Source organism: Ambystoma mexicanum, chromosome 3p, assembly GCF_040938575.1.
Source record: "Ambystoma mexicanum isolate Mex_15411 chromosome 3p, UKY_AmexF1_1, whole genome shotgun sequence".
Classification (NCBI taxonomy): Eukaryota; Metazoa; Chordata; class Amphibia; order Caudata; family Ambystomatidae; genus Ambystoma; species Ambystoma mexicanum.
Window position 1 is genome coordinate 368,240,947 of NC_090925.1, and position 13,621 is coordinate 368,254,567.

Consider the following 13,621-nt stretch of genomic DNA (forward strand, 5'->3'; position numbering starts at 1 on the left):
TCAGATCAACCTTGTTCCAGGTGCTCAAGTCCCTTGCGGTAGAATCTATGCTCTTACTGAACCTAAAAACCTTCATCTAAAGTCGTATTTAGACCAGTACCTGCAAACGGATTCATCCGTCCATCAAAGTCCCCTGCAGCAAGTCCTTTGTTCTTCGTAACGAAAAAAGAAGGGGACTTAAGAACCTGTATTGACTACCGCGCATTAAACCAGATCACCGTGAAGAACCGTTACCCCTTGCCACTTATCCCTGAAATGCTGGACCAGGTCAAAGATGCCCAGATTTATACCAAATTGGACCTTCGAGGAGCGTACCACCTGGTCCGGGTCAGAAGCGGAGACGAATGGAAAACTGCTTTCCGTACCAAATACGGTTTGTACGAATATCAAGTCATGCCCTTTGGGTTATGCAACGCTCCCGCAGCATTTCAATATTCCATGAATGACATCTTGAGAGAGTTAATTGATGTCTGCGCCCTAGTGTACATAGATGATATCCTAGTGTACTCAACCACAAAACATGATCATATCAAGCACGCCCATTCAGTCCTCACCAAGCTCCATGAACATCGTTTATATGCAAAACTTGAAACGTGTTTTTTTCATGTCACCGAAGTTGAGTTTCTGGGTTTTATTCTTACTCCAGGAGGCATCAGAATGGACCTGCACAAAGTAGACGCCATTTTGAAATGGCCATCGCCAACGTCAGTAAAAGGGATACAAATCATGTTGGGCATAGCAAACTTCTATCGCCGTTTCATACCAGACTTCTCTCAGGTCATACACCCGATCACCGTATTGCTATGAAAAAATAACAAAACATTTGCCTGGAACGAAGAAGCAGAAAAAGCTTTTCAGGAACTGAAGAAAGGTTCACCTCCGTGCCAATCCTGCGACATTCTCGCCCAGATCTTCCTTATATCGTGGAAACGGACGCTTCCAGTATAGCAATGGGAGCTGTCTTCTCACAAAGAGATCCAGAAACCGGCCAGCTACATCCAGTGGCCTTCTGGTCGAAAAAATTCTCACCTCCGGAGATTAATTACGCCATCATGGACAAAGAACTCTTGGCGATCAAATGCGCCTTTAAAGCTTGGCGGCACTACCTTCTGGGGGCCAGACACACCATTACAGTTATCACGGACCACCGAAACCTGCAATATCTTAAAACAGCTAAAGCCCAGTCTTCACGCCAATTGCGGTGGGCCCTTTTCTTTGCCGAATATGATTATGTCATCACATTTCGCCCAGGGGTCAAGAATGGAAAAGCTGGCGCACACTCTCGTACAGGCACTGATGACATAGTATATACGACCCCAAACCCAGTCCCCATCATACCGGAAGACAAACTCTTGGGCCTCACTATGTCCTTAACCTAAGTAGAACTGAAAAACGAGATTCAACGAACCATGAATCCAGATACTTTCCTTGCATGGCAAGCGCAGGGGGAACAATATTCCATCAAATATCACTTACCCGGATTCCAAGATGGCCGCCGACACCAGGTAGACGTGTGTCATCGGCGCTCCAGAACCTCCAACTCACTTAAGCGGTTCCACCACCCCTTATGAGCTGAAGAACTCAGGAAAACAGCAGCCGGCGCCCCCCGTACTTTCGATCACCCGTAGCTGCTACATCACCCAGCAGGAGAAGGGGAAACAACTGTGGCGCGCATCGGAGGCCCGCGGGCGAAAGGAGACGCATCAAGCCTACTGTGCTGGGCAGGAGAGGGGGCGCTGCAGGCAGGACGAGATCGCAGCCCCGTTCCCGTCCTCACGCCGGGGAACGGACAGAGTGGCGCGTCCTCAGGGGAGCAGACATGCTCTTGGCCGCACAGCAGGCTCTCCCGCCGACCATCGGGCGGGTGCGGCTGGCTGGAGGAGTAGACCCTGGGAAAGGGGGCAGCTTTGGGACACACCGGCAGAGTTGCTATTGGCCCGGCGGCGGAGCCTCAAATCGGAGGCCAGCGGGAGCCAGGCACACGCCGGGGGGCCCATGCAAGTCCTTTGGAGCAGCGGCGAGCTGTGGGCAGGAACGCCGGCCCGTGAAGCGGAGTACAGCCCCGGGCGGCGAGTGGATACTACCAGAGCAGTGCGGTGAGCGGCGAGGGGAACGGGGCCTGGGGGACATTTATGCTGGGCTGCTGGGCTGGCGTCGGCAACCCGCGCGGCCTCACGGAGGTACTGTCCTACTACACGCAACCCCAACAGGCCCCAAGGCAATGTTAAGAACTGCAGGGCTGGGGATTCAGGCCTGGTCAGGAACAGCGAGGCAAGGAACTCAGGCCCAGTCAGGAGTAACTCCCTGGGGAGGCACGGGCAGGATCAGAGGGGACCCTCCAGCCTTCAAGCCACAATTATGGCGGCTAAAAACAAGAGCATGGCCAATAAGAGCGGTCAGTCGCAGGTGGATGCCTCAGGCCCCATCATGGCCCTCTGGGCAAGCAAGGACGCAGCCGAGGAACGCAGGGCCACACAGGGGGGAAGTATGGAGCAGGAGCATGCCGAGACCCTGGAAGCATCCGCACAGATCTCACGCCAGGATCTGCACGGGGAGCTGCTTTCATTCCAAGCATCCTTGGGGAAAACCTTTCAAGAGCAATTTCAATTAATGAGGTCCGACATCAACCAGGCGCTGGCCGAAATCAAGCAGGAAGTGGGTCAACTGGGGGAGAGAACGGACATAGTCGAAAAAAGCCTGCAGGAGATAGGCAGAGAGGCCACGGAGAACAGTGACGCTATCGAGAGACTCGACACAGCAACGCGGAACTTGGAAAAAAGAATGGAAGACATGGAAAACAGGTCTCGGCGGATCAACATCAGGTTGAAGCTCCTGCCGGAGACGGTGCAAGATAGGGACCTGAAGGAAACGGTTCAAGGAATTTTTGCGGAGCTACTGGGCGAGCCTTCACCTGATCAGATCGAGTTGGACAGGGTTCACAGAGTGGGCTTCCTCAATAGGAACCCGAAGTCTAGGCCGCGGGACGTGTTAGCGGCATTCACAAGATATGCTCAAATAGAGCCAGTACTCAAGGCCGCTAGACAAAAAGAGCTGATATCCTTTAACGTCCAACGTATTGAACTGTACCAGGATCTCGCCAGCTGCACCCCTGCTCAAGAGGCGACAATGGAGCCCCCTCACCCTGAAGCTTAAAGAAAAGCGGATTAGATATAAGTGGACCTTCCCATTTGGACTTGTGTTTGAGTGGACTGGTTCTCAGAAGCGGATAACCACGATAACCACGATGCAGGAAGGAGCGGACCTACTTCAACTTGAACTGGATCAAGAGCTGTTCGGGGATCGAGGGTGGCGGGCCCGAGCGTCTTCTCGGAGGCGGGAAGTGGCGAACCAGGCCATGGGAATGGTCACTGGTCGGTGAGGGGAAAAGGAGGAGGCCCGTGCGGCGGAAGCCCCCCGGGAAGGGAGCTGATGTGGAGCCAGCGGCGGTGAAGTGATCTGGACCAGAGGAGAACTAATCGGGTATTTGAATAATCTCAGGGGTGGTGGACACAAAGGCTGTTTTGATTACAAGGAGGAGAGAGGGCGCTAAGAGCAAACATCATGGGATCACCAAGGGCGAGGAAGCCTGGGGGGGAAGCGGTTGGACCAAGTTTTAAGGTCATTAGGGGTTGGGAGGGGGGCGGGGGAAAGGGGGAGAAGGGGGGGAGGGATCTTCAGGTGCTGCACGAGGGGCGAACTAGAAGTGATCCACGCACCCGGGTAACAGACATGGGGCAAATGAGTGGGGGTGGGGAGCTGCTGGGGGGTCTTGAACGGCGGGGACAAGTGTCTAATCACAATTCAAGTGGGTAACGTATAATGTTAGGGGCTTCAATACCCTCATGAAAAGAAAAAAGCTGGAGCAATTTACGAAGCAGGGAAAACCAGACTTTTTGGGATTACAGGAGACACATCTGCTTCGCAAAGACCAGAGTCACTTATGGTTGAGAGGGTTTGATCAGGTGTTTCAGGCGTCTGGTCCCACGAAATCGGGGGGGGGGTGGTGGCGCTGGCCATCAGGGGCACGGTGAACTTCCGCTTGGAGGACACCCTAAAGGACAAGGAGGGTAGGTTTGTTGTGGTAAAAGGCACAATTGCGGAAGAGATGTATACAATAGGGGTGATTTATGCGGCCAACACAGGGCAGGACTTCTTCCTCTGCGATCTCATGGGGAAAATAGGTGACTGGGCAAGAGGCCAGATAATCATAATGGGGGACCTGAATATAGCATGGAACAAGGTTAAAGACAGGTCAGGAGGCACTAAAAGCCGCAGAGATGGGGTGGTAGCCTCAGCGGAACTCCGGACAAAGTGGAGAGCGTAGGGTTGAGGGATGCCTGGAGGGAATTGAAAGGGGACGAGGAGGGCTACACATTCCTTTCTGAAGTTCATGGGACCCAGTCCAGAATTGACTACATCTGGATCTCGGCCAATCTGGTGGGTAAGGTCAAAGAGATAGAGGTTGGGCCCATGGGAATAGCAGATCATAAAATATTGTCGATGCAGCTAGAACTGGGAAAGAGGAGGAGGGGGCTGTGGGGTTGGAAATACCCGGAACGCCTGCTGAGGGACCCTGTGGTAAGGGAGGAGATAGAGGGCAAGATGAGAGAGTTCTTTGATAACAACAAGAGAGGGGACACGGGTGAGGATATAAGATGGGACGCATTTAAGGCCCCATTGAGCAGGGAAATTGTAGCAGTTAAGGCACAGAGACAGAAACAGCTACAGGCCTTGGAGTCCAGGCTAGAATTGGAAGCTGAGGAAGCGAGAGGCAGGGTAGCGGCGAACCCCAGCAGGACTAACCAGATGGACTACAGGAGAGCAGTAGGACAATTGGGGATCCTTCGGACCAAAAAAGTGGAGGGGACCTTGCTTTTCGTGAGGCAAAAATGTTATGCAAGAGGGAATAAGGCGGACACCCTGCTGGCTCGCCTCCTTCGGGGAGCTGCCTCTAGAAACACAATCAGGGCTCTAAACTCAGATAGGGGGGAAAGGGTTACTCGAATAGAAGATATCCAAGAGGCCATGGGCGAATTTTACGAGACCTTGTATGCTTCACAGCACCCCTGCGGCCAAGCCCAAGAGAAATTCCTGGAAAGGGTTAACCTGCGTAAAATTGAGGGGGACGCCCAGACTGGCTTACAACAAAAGATAACGGAGGAGGAGGTGAGGGGGGTTATTAGGAAGCTGCCCGCAGGTAAGGCCCCTGGCCCTGATGGGTACACTGCGTCCTTTTATAAGACCTTTGCGGGAGTGCTGGCTCCACAGTTGACCTACCTTTTCAACTCTAGGCTCGAGGGGCTTCTCCCGGATCTGATCCATCAGGATCAGGCAGGATTCGTGAAGGGGAGGCAGACAGCGGATAATAATAGAAGGGTGGCCCATCTGGTGCAAAAGGCGTAAAAGACTCGTACACCGGCAGTACTTCTGTCCTTACACGCTGAAAAAGCGTTCGACCGGGTGGAGTGGTCCTTCCTTTTCAAAACCATGGAAAAAATGGGGTTAGGAGGCGCTTATTTACAGATGGTCAAGGCGAACTATGAGGGCCCGCGAGCAAGGGTGGTGGTTAATGGGGCTTTAACTAGATCATTCTAACTCCAAAGAGGTACAAAACAGGGATGTCCCCTATCGCCCCTGCTATATGCGGTTTACTTGGAGCCCCTCCTGCAGGCAATTCGTGAATCCGAAGGAATACAGGGAATACCGTTTGGGGGCAGGCAGCAAAAGGTGGCGGCCTTCGCGGACGACATGTTGCTTGCCCTGACCAATCCCATAGAGTCGAGTATGCAATGCAGGCTACTACTAGAAGACTTTGGGGAAGCATCTGGATTACGCATTAACATGCACAAGTCCGAATTGATGGACCTGACATTGGCAAGGGTAGACAGGGAGGAGTTAAAGGGGACGACGCCCTTCGCCTGGCGACCGGGGGGAATTACGTACCTGGGGGTGAAAATCACTCCGGCTCTACGAGGATGGTATGCAGCAAACTACCCCCCACTCCTGCAAAGAATTAAAAAAGACCTCCTTAAATGGCGGAACTTGCGGATCTCCTGGTTGGGGAGGCTAGAGGCACTTAAAATGGTTACCCTGCCGAGGCTGGTCTACCTCTTCCAAGCTATCCCTCAAGCAGTCCCAGCCAGCTTCTTTAAGGAGCTCCAGGTGGTAACAAACAAGTTTATATGGGAGGGAAAAAGGGCAAGGGTGAGTAGGATGCAATTTACGGCCCCGAGAAAAGGGGGGGGCTAGCTCTTCCCAACTTCCGTCAATATTACGAAGCGGCCCAACTGAGGGTGACTAGGGAATGGCTCCGGGAGGGGGAAGGAAAACACTGGGTTCAGATGGACAGAGCGGTCACGCGACACGAACTGGGGGAGGTTCTGTGGCTACCCAGACAGCATCGTCCGGGCCATATGTACCTGAGCTCGATCACCAAACTAGTTGCAGACAATTGGGACAGACTGGTCCAACGTAAGGAAATTACAACCTACCCGTCCCCTTTCACCCCCATCTTCAATAATAAAGACTTTACCCCAGGGTTGGAAAGAGGGGCATTCCGGAACTGGCGGTAGGGAGGATGCCGTTGGATGCGGGACATGTTTATAGGAGGGGAGATCAGTTCTTTTGTAGATTGTAAAAGGGATTTCACACTGGGGGAAGGTGAAAGGCTGAGATACTCACAGCTGCGACACTGATACCCCATAAATAAGGAGGCGGCTACTAGACCACCAACCCTTTTTTAGAAATTCCTGATGACCAACGATGGCTCGAAAGGCCTTATCTCGCAGCTTTATAAGATCTTGGATGAGGCTACCCCGAGGCTGCAATGGGCATATATGGGAAGGTGGGGAAACATTCTGGGCAGGGAAATAGAGAAGACAGAGTGGGAAAATCTATGGAGGAAGATCCCTAAACTAGCGAGAGCCTCTCAAACCCGGGAGGCCTGGTATAAGATATTATATGGATGGCACTATACTCCAGCTCGGCTGCGCAGGATTTACCCGGATTCGTCGGGAACTTGCTGGAGGGGATGCGGCCAGGAGGGCACTGCGTAACATATTTGGTGGCAATGCCCAAAAATAGTCCCGTTCTGGGGAGACATCAAGCAGGCGATGGAACAAGTGTTTGGGGCGGAGGGAGGCACACCCCCGGAATGGTCACTATTAGGCTTGAAGCCAGCAGAAGGGCCGGCGGGTTCGAGGGGCAGGGAAAGAGCGAGGTGATGCTCACTCTGGCAGCAATGACATTCATAGCCCAGAGATGGAAAAGCTCGAACATGTTTCAAGACTGGTTGCATTAAGTCTGGGAGATAGTAGCGATGGAATGGGCCTCCTATACAATGAACAAGACAATACAAAACTTTGCGGGCGAGTGGGGTGAGGTCCTTTCCTTTCTCAGAGATGATTTCAGGATCGGGTGGCGCCCGCAACGTTTAAGACTTTTGGATCTGGAATAACCCCGACTAGACACTTTGTGGTGACAGGGAGCTACGGAGACTTTGGAACAGCACTGGGGCGTGGGTGGATGGGAGGGAGGGAGGGGGGAATCAGTTATGGGGATTGTTAAAGTTTTTGGAAAATTCAATAAAGAGAATTAAAAAAAAAAAAAAGATCACTTACCCTTTTTTAAGGATCGTCTGTACGTACCCACCAAGGACTTACAACAATAAATCATTTCAGGTTATCACGATTCTCTGATCGAAGGGCACCCTGGAATCACCAAGACTCTAGCCAAGGTAAAACAGAACTTCTGGTGGCCTGTCTGGCGTAAAGATGTCATCCAATATATTCAATCCTGCGGGGTCTGCGCACAAAATAAGTCGCAAAAACAAAAACCATCCAGTCTTCTGCAACCTTTGGACATTCCTCCCACTCCATGGCACACTCTTTCCCTCGACTTCATCACTGACCTACCTCCCAGTCAAGGGTTTAACACCATTCTTGTAGTCGTGGACTTATTCTCAAAGATGGCACACTTTATCCCGCTCAAATGCCTCCCTGACGCATCCACTTTAGCCAAAGTGTTCCTGGATGGTATTGTTAAACTACATGGCTTCCCATCAGTCCTGATCTCCGATCGAGGTAGCCAGTTTGTCTCCAACTTCTGGAGAAAGTGTTGTGCAATGGCACAAATTGACGTCCGACTATCCACTACCCATCATCCCCAAACGGACGGTCAGACCGAGAGGACCAATCAGACCCTCGAGCAATATCTATGGTGCATGTTGCACCATGAACTAAGAGACTGGAAAGACTTACTGTGGATAGCCTAGTACGCATATAATAATTCCTTGCATTCCAGTACCGGACAAACACCCTTTTATACCCTTTACGATAGACACCCACGTACCTCAGAACTGGATCTCCCAACCAGTTTGGAAATGCCAGCAGTAAAAACCCTTCACACCAACATCACTCAAGCTTTCAAAAAGGCCAAAGAACATCTTATTCTCGCTAAAGAGAAGCAAAAGCAATTTGCCGACCAACACCGGAAAAAAGCCCCTGACTATCATGTAGGAGACAAGGTTTGGCTGGCTGCCAGATTTGTACCCATCAAGGGAACCCAGACCTTTCAACCCAGGTACTTAGGGCCTTACACCATCAAGGCAATTATTAATCCAGCGGCCGTCAAACTAGATTTACCACCTAACCTACAAATCCATCCAGTATTTCATGTGTCCCTTTTAAAACCAATGCAGCCAGGTACACGGATTGGGACACCACCAAAACCCATACTTATTGACGGAGAACCAGAATTCGAAGTCAGAGGCATCCTGGATTCCAAGTATTCAAGGGGCAAGCTATACTATCTAGTTGATTGGAAAGGATTCGGACCCCAAGATAGATCTTGGGAACCCTGTGAAAACATTCATGCACCACGTTTGATCAAAAAATATCATCGACACTTTCCAACTAAACCTGGGCCGGACAGAAGGAACACCTCGAGAGGGGCATTGGGGGGAGGGCTGTCAAGACCCACATCCAGAAACCCGCCTGGCAAGCCCATGGGCCAGGAGGGGTCTTGGCTCGGGTCTCCAACAAATTTAGGCATCCTTTGCCTAGGCCCTCTTGGGGCCAGTCCTGGCGCCTTTGGCACCAGGCTCATACTTAATAAAGACTTGTGTCTTCCCAGCGCAATTGGGAAGGGCGGGGGATGCCCCCATAAAGGAGAGGGCATCACAGAGAAAGTTAGTTAGTTGGATGTTGAACCCCGGGTGTTGCAGTCTCGCTGAAAGGGAGGACGCTTCGCTTCAGACCCTGTTAGATGCAGTAATCTCTTTGCCTATCTGCTGAGGGACTAAGCAGTGTTGCTAGTGGCCAAGATGAAGATTTCTTCTGCCTTCTTATTAACGGTAAAGTGACCTTTATTCTAAAATATATATATATATATATATATATATATATATATATATATATATATATATATATATATATGTCACGACCCACATCCAGAAACCCCCCTGGCAAGCCCATGGACCAGGAGGGGTCTTGGCTCGGGTCTCCAACAAACGTAGGCATCCTTTGCCTAGGCCCTCTTGGGGCAGTCCTGGCGCCTTTGGCTCCAGGCTCATACTTAATAAAGACTTGTGTGTAGGGAACTACTTTATTTCAAGTGCCAGCCAACATGGAGGCATCCACATAGCTTGGCTCCTTGGAACCAAGCTATGCGGTATAGTGTTTTGGGTGTGGTAGCCTAGGAACTACTTTACCTGGACTACTTTCTTGAAGCTATTTAAACCACACCCGACTTGGATAACACGCTTTGCGTTACTTTGCAATCCTGCAACGTGACACTCATCGTGTTCAGCTGTACCCGCGAACCTCGGAAGAACAGCATCTGTAAAGAGACAAAAGGACATTGTTAACAGCAGCAGCTTACCTGTCATTTAATCGTTAGCTGCCCACAGCTCCTGCGAACAGCATCCTAGGATCAGCGCGTCTCCTGGACCGGCGGACCTGCAAAAAAGAAAGAAACAAGACATTAGACACTTTTACAACATAACGAATTGTGCCGAAAAGCTTACCTCGCAAGTCGCCACTCGACCAGCATCGCCTCGGGATTTCACACACCAGGTGAGCACCGCAATCTATGGGAAAGAAAAGACAACAGGTTAGCAAAGGCAAGGCATCATTTATTTTCAAATTTGTGTATTGGCATTTTTCAATAATATCAAACAAGTTGTGTACAAAGGAGCCAATATCGAATAGTTATAAACATATGTTTAACTTAACGTCAAAAAATTACAAATACAAAAACAAAACAACCATAACTGTCTCCATATTCTGTCCGTTTCATATATCATTAACTGTTTCGTGGGGAGGGTGGGAGCGAAGGGGAACCATCAGGCAACTACAATAGGGGAAAGGCTTCCGCAAGGTCTCTGTCCTCTGCCGTACTTCCGCTGCTGCTGGCTTTATGACAGGTCTCACATGGGCCTGGATTAAGTTCCGATTCAGGGGGGTTTATCATCCGAGGGGTGGAACATGTGTCTGGTGAGTTCCTTCCATGCCTCAGGTGACATACTAGAGTCATCCGTGGATCTGGCCACACAGTCCTCCCATGCCACGGTCTCGGCCAGCACCCACCGTTCAGTCTCTTTGTGCCATAGTTTGAACTGAGGGCCCATGGGTTTCTTCCAGGCCATTGCTATAGTTCTTTTGGCCAGTATGCACGATATGTCCATGAGCCTTGTTACATGCTTGAGTTTGGCTGGTCTGGGATAGGTTCTTAAGAGGCACTCGCCGGGTGTCCAATTATATTTGCTCAGGCCTGCTTTTTCGCAAGTTTGTTGGACCCTGCCTCACAGAGCCCTTGTCCTGTGGCATTCCCATAACATGTGGATCAGATCCGCTCTTTCCCTCTTGCACCAGTTGCAGGTCGGTTATGCCTGGGGATTGAAGGTACCTATGCGGCACGGGGTCAGGTAAGTTCTGTGTAGTATGTTCAACTGAATCTGCCTAAATCTATGGTTTCTGGACACCGTTTTGGGGAATGTGAGAGCTCTGTTCCACTACCCTTCAGTCATTTCCCGGCCTATATCCTCCTCCCATCTGCTTTTCATTTCCATGCTCCGAGGATTTGACATGTCGATCAGGTGGTCATATATTTGCAAAACGGGTTTACCGCCCTCTCCCAAGTTGCACATCAAGGTGAGGAGTGGGTCTGTGTCTGGTTCCATCGGCCACGAGTCCCATTTGCGTCGGGCCACAGCACAAGTTCTTTGGTACCACAGAAACTGGCCGGTATGGATGCCTTCCGTCTCCTGCAGCGAGGTGAACTCCCTGAAAGTGCCTCCATCATACAGATCTCCCCAGGTGTAGACCCCTTCCCTCTCCGAGAACCTGATATGTTTCAAATCCGAAAGTGTTGTGCATAGGTCTGCGATCAGGGGGACTTCTGGGGTATAGGAGTTCCGTGAGTTAGTGAGCATTTTCGCCCTGTGCCAAATTTTCCTTCCCAGGTCAGCCAAAAAGGGTAGCGTTCCCGGCAGTTTGGACGGTACCCAGACCAGTTTTTCAGATAGAATTGGGGCAGCATGGCCTGTAGCAATGGTGTTTCAGATGTGGGTTCATCATCTAGCCATTTGGTCACAAAACTAAGCTGTGCTGCTATGCAATATATTTTTCTAGGTTTGGAAGTTGAATACCGCCTTGGCTATATGGTAGGGTTAGCAATTGCAACGCTATTCTATGCCTGTCTTTCCCCCATAGGAACTCTCGCAGTATGGTCTCAAGCAGTCGGAAGAAGGGCTTGTGTATATAGTAGTGTACATTTTGAAACCCATAAAGGAAACGCGGGAGAATGATCATTTTAGTTATCGAAGCCCTGCCCATCATCGACAGGGGGAGTTTCGCACAGAACGCCATTGATTTGCACAGGGAAGAGAGTGCTGCCTTTGTGTTTCGTTCGTGCATTAGCTCGGGGGTATGCATAATGTGCACTCCAAGGGAGCGGAATGACGTATTCTGCCACTGTATCCCAACTTCAGGGAGTGCTTCTAAACTCTCTGTTTTCAGGGCCGCTAGGGGGAACATACAAGACTTTGACCTGCTAAAACTTATCCCAGAGACCTTGGAAAAATTGTCCAGCACTTCTAACATGGTTGGTACGTTGAGGTGTGGGTCCCTGACGTATATGAGTACGTCATCCGCGTAGAGCGAGATGATGTGATCCACGTCTCCCAGTCTAATACCTGCATCGAAGAATTGCTTTCTAAAGTAAACAGCTATGGGTTCTAGTCCCAGTATGTAAAGCATTGGGGATAGTGGACAACCCTGTCTAATCCCCCTGCATATATCCCAGGCCTCCGACACATACTTCCCAGATTTCACCCTTGCCTTAGGTTTAGCATACAAGATGTTAATCCACCTGATGAACCCGGGACCAAAGCCAAACTCCCTAAGCACTGCCACAAGGCATTCCCAGTAAATGGAGTCAAACGCTTTGACTGCATCTAGGGACAGCAGCGCGTATGAGTCCTTGCCTTTATCGGTTTGCGCTATAATGTGCTGCAGCCTGCGTAGGTTCATGGACGTATTTCGGCCCGGCACGAAGCCGCACTGAACTATGTCTCCTATTCTAGACAGCCGCTTCGCTAAGATTGTAGTCAGGATTTTAACGTCATAATTTAACATTACAATCGGGCGATATGAGTCACATTGGTCTGCCGGTTTATTGGGCTTGAGGATCGGGATCACAAGCGTCTCTCTCATACTTTCGGGTAGTATCCCTTCTTCGTATGCCTCCTGGTATACTGCGTGTAATAGGGGGTTCAGGGAGGACTCATACATTTTAAAAAACTCTGTGGGCAACCCGTCTGTTCCTGGTGCTTTGCCTGTGGCCAGAGATCAGATTGCATCGGTAATGTCTTCGGACGTGATTTCTGCATCTAGGGAGTCGGCTTGCTCAGGGGACAGCTTGGGGAGCCCTATCTCTTCTAGTGTTTCTACCAACCGTTCATGGGGGACCTGCTCCTCATGTGAATACAGGTGGGCGTAAAAGCGAGTGAAAGTGTCATTTATGCCCTGCTGCGTACAGTGTGTGTTTCCATCCTCATCTTGTAGTGAGGTGGTGGGGTGTTTGGGGTGTTCTTTACGGCAGAGCCAGCCGAGTAGTCTGCCCGGTCTGTCGGATTCAACGTGTGCTCTATTTGTTCTGCCAGTATAGTCAAACTTTTCCAGCCTGTTCCACGCAGTTATGTTCCGCTCTCTAAGTTTCACAAGCTCCTCTTCCCTCTGTTGGGTGTCTACGGGGGTAGCTTCAAGTCGCTCAATCTGCCATTCCACTAGGTCTAGTTCTTTCCTGAGCTGCTTCTTGATACCTCCCGCCTTTGCAATTACTTCTCCCCTGGTTACCACCTTTAGAGCCTCCCACACTGTGCTATTGTAAGCTACACTACCGATGTTAACCTCTAGGTATGCATCAATAGAATTGCGTAATTCTTCTCGGAAAGCTGGGTCCCTCAGGGCGTCTGTGGGCATTTTCCACATGGGAATGGGGGGTCTGGGCCCTCTGTGGTTCCATGTTATCAGAAGCGGGGAGTGATCAGAGATAGTCGTCCCCAAGTATTGTGCTCCTTCCACCCGGGGTAAGTGTTCCCTTTCTATGAATATGTAATCTA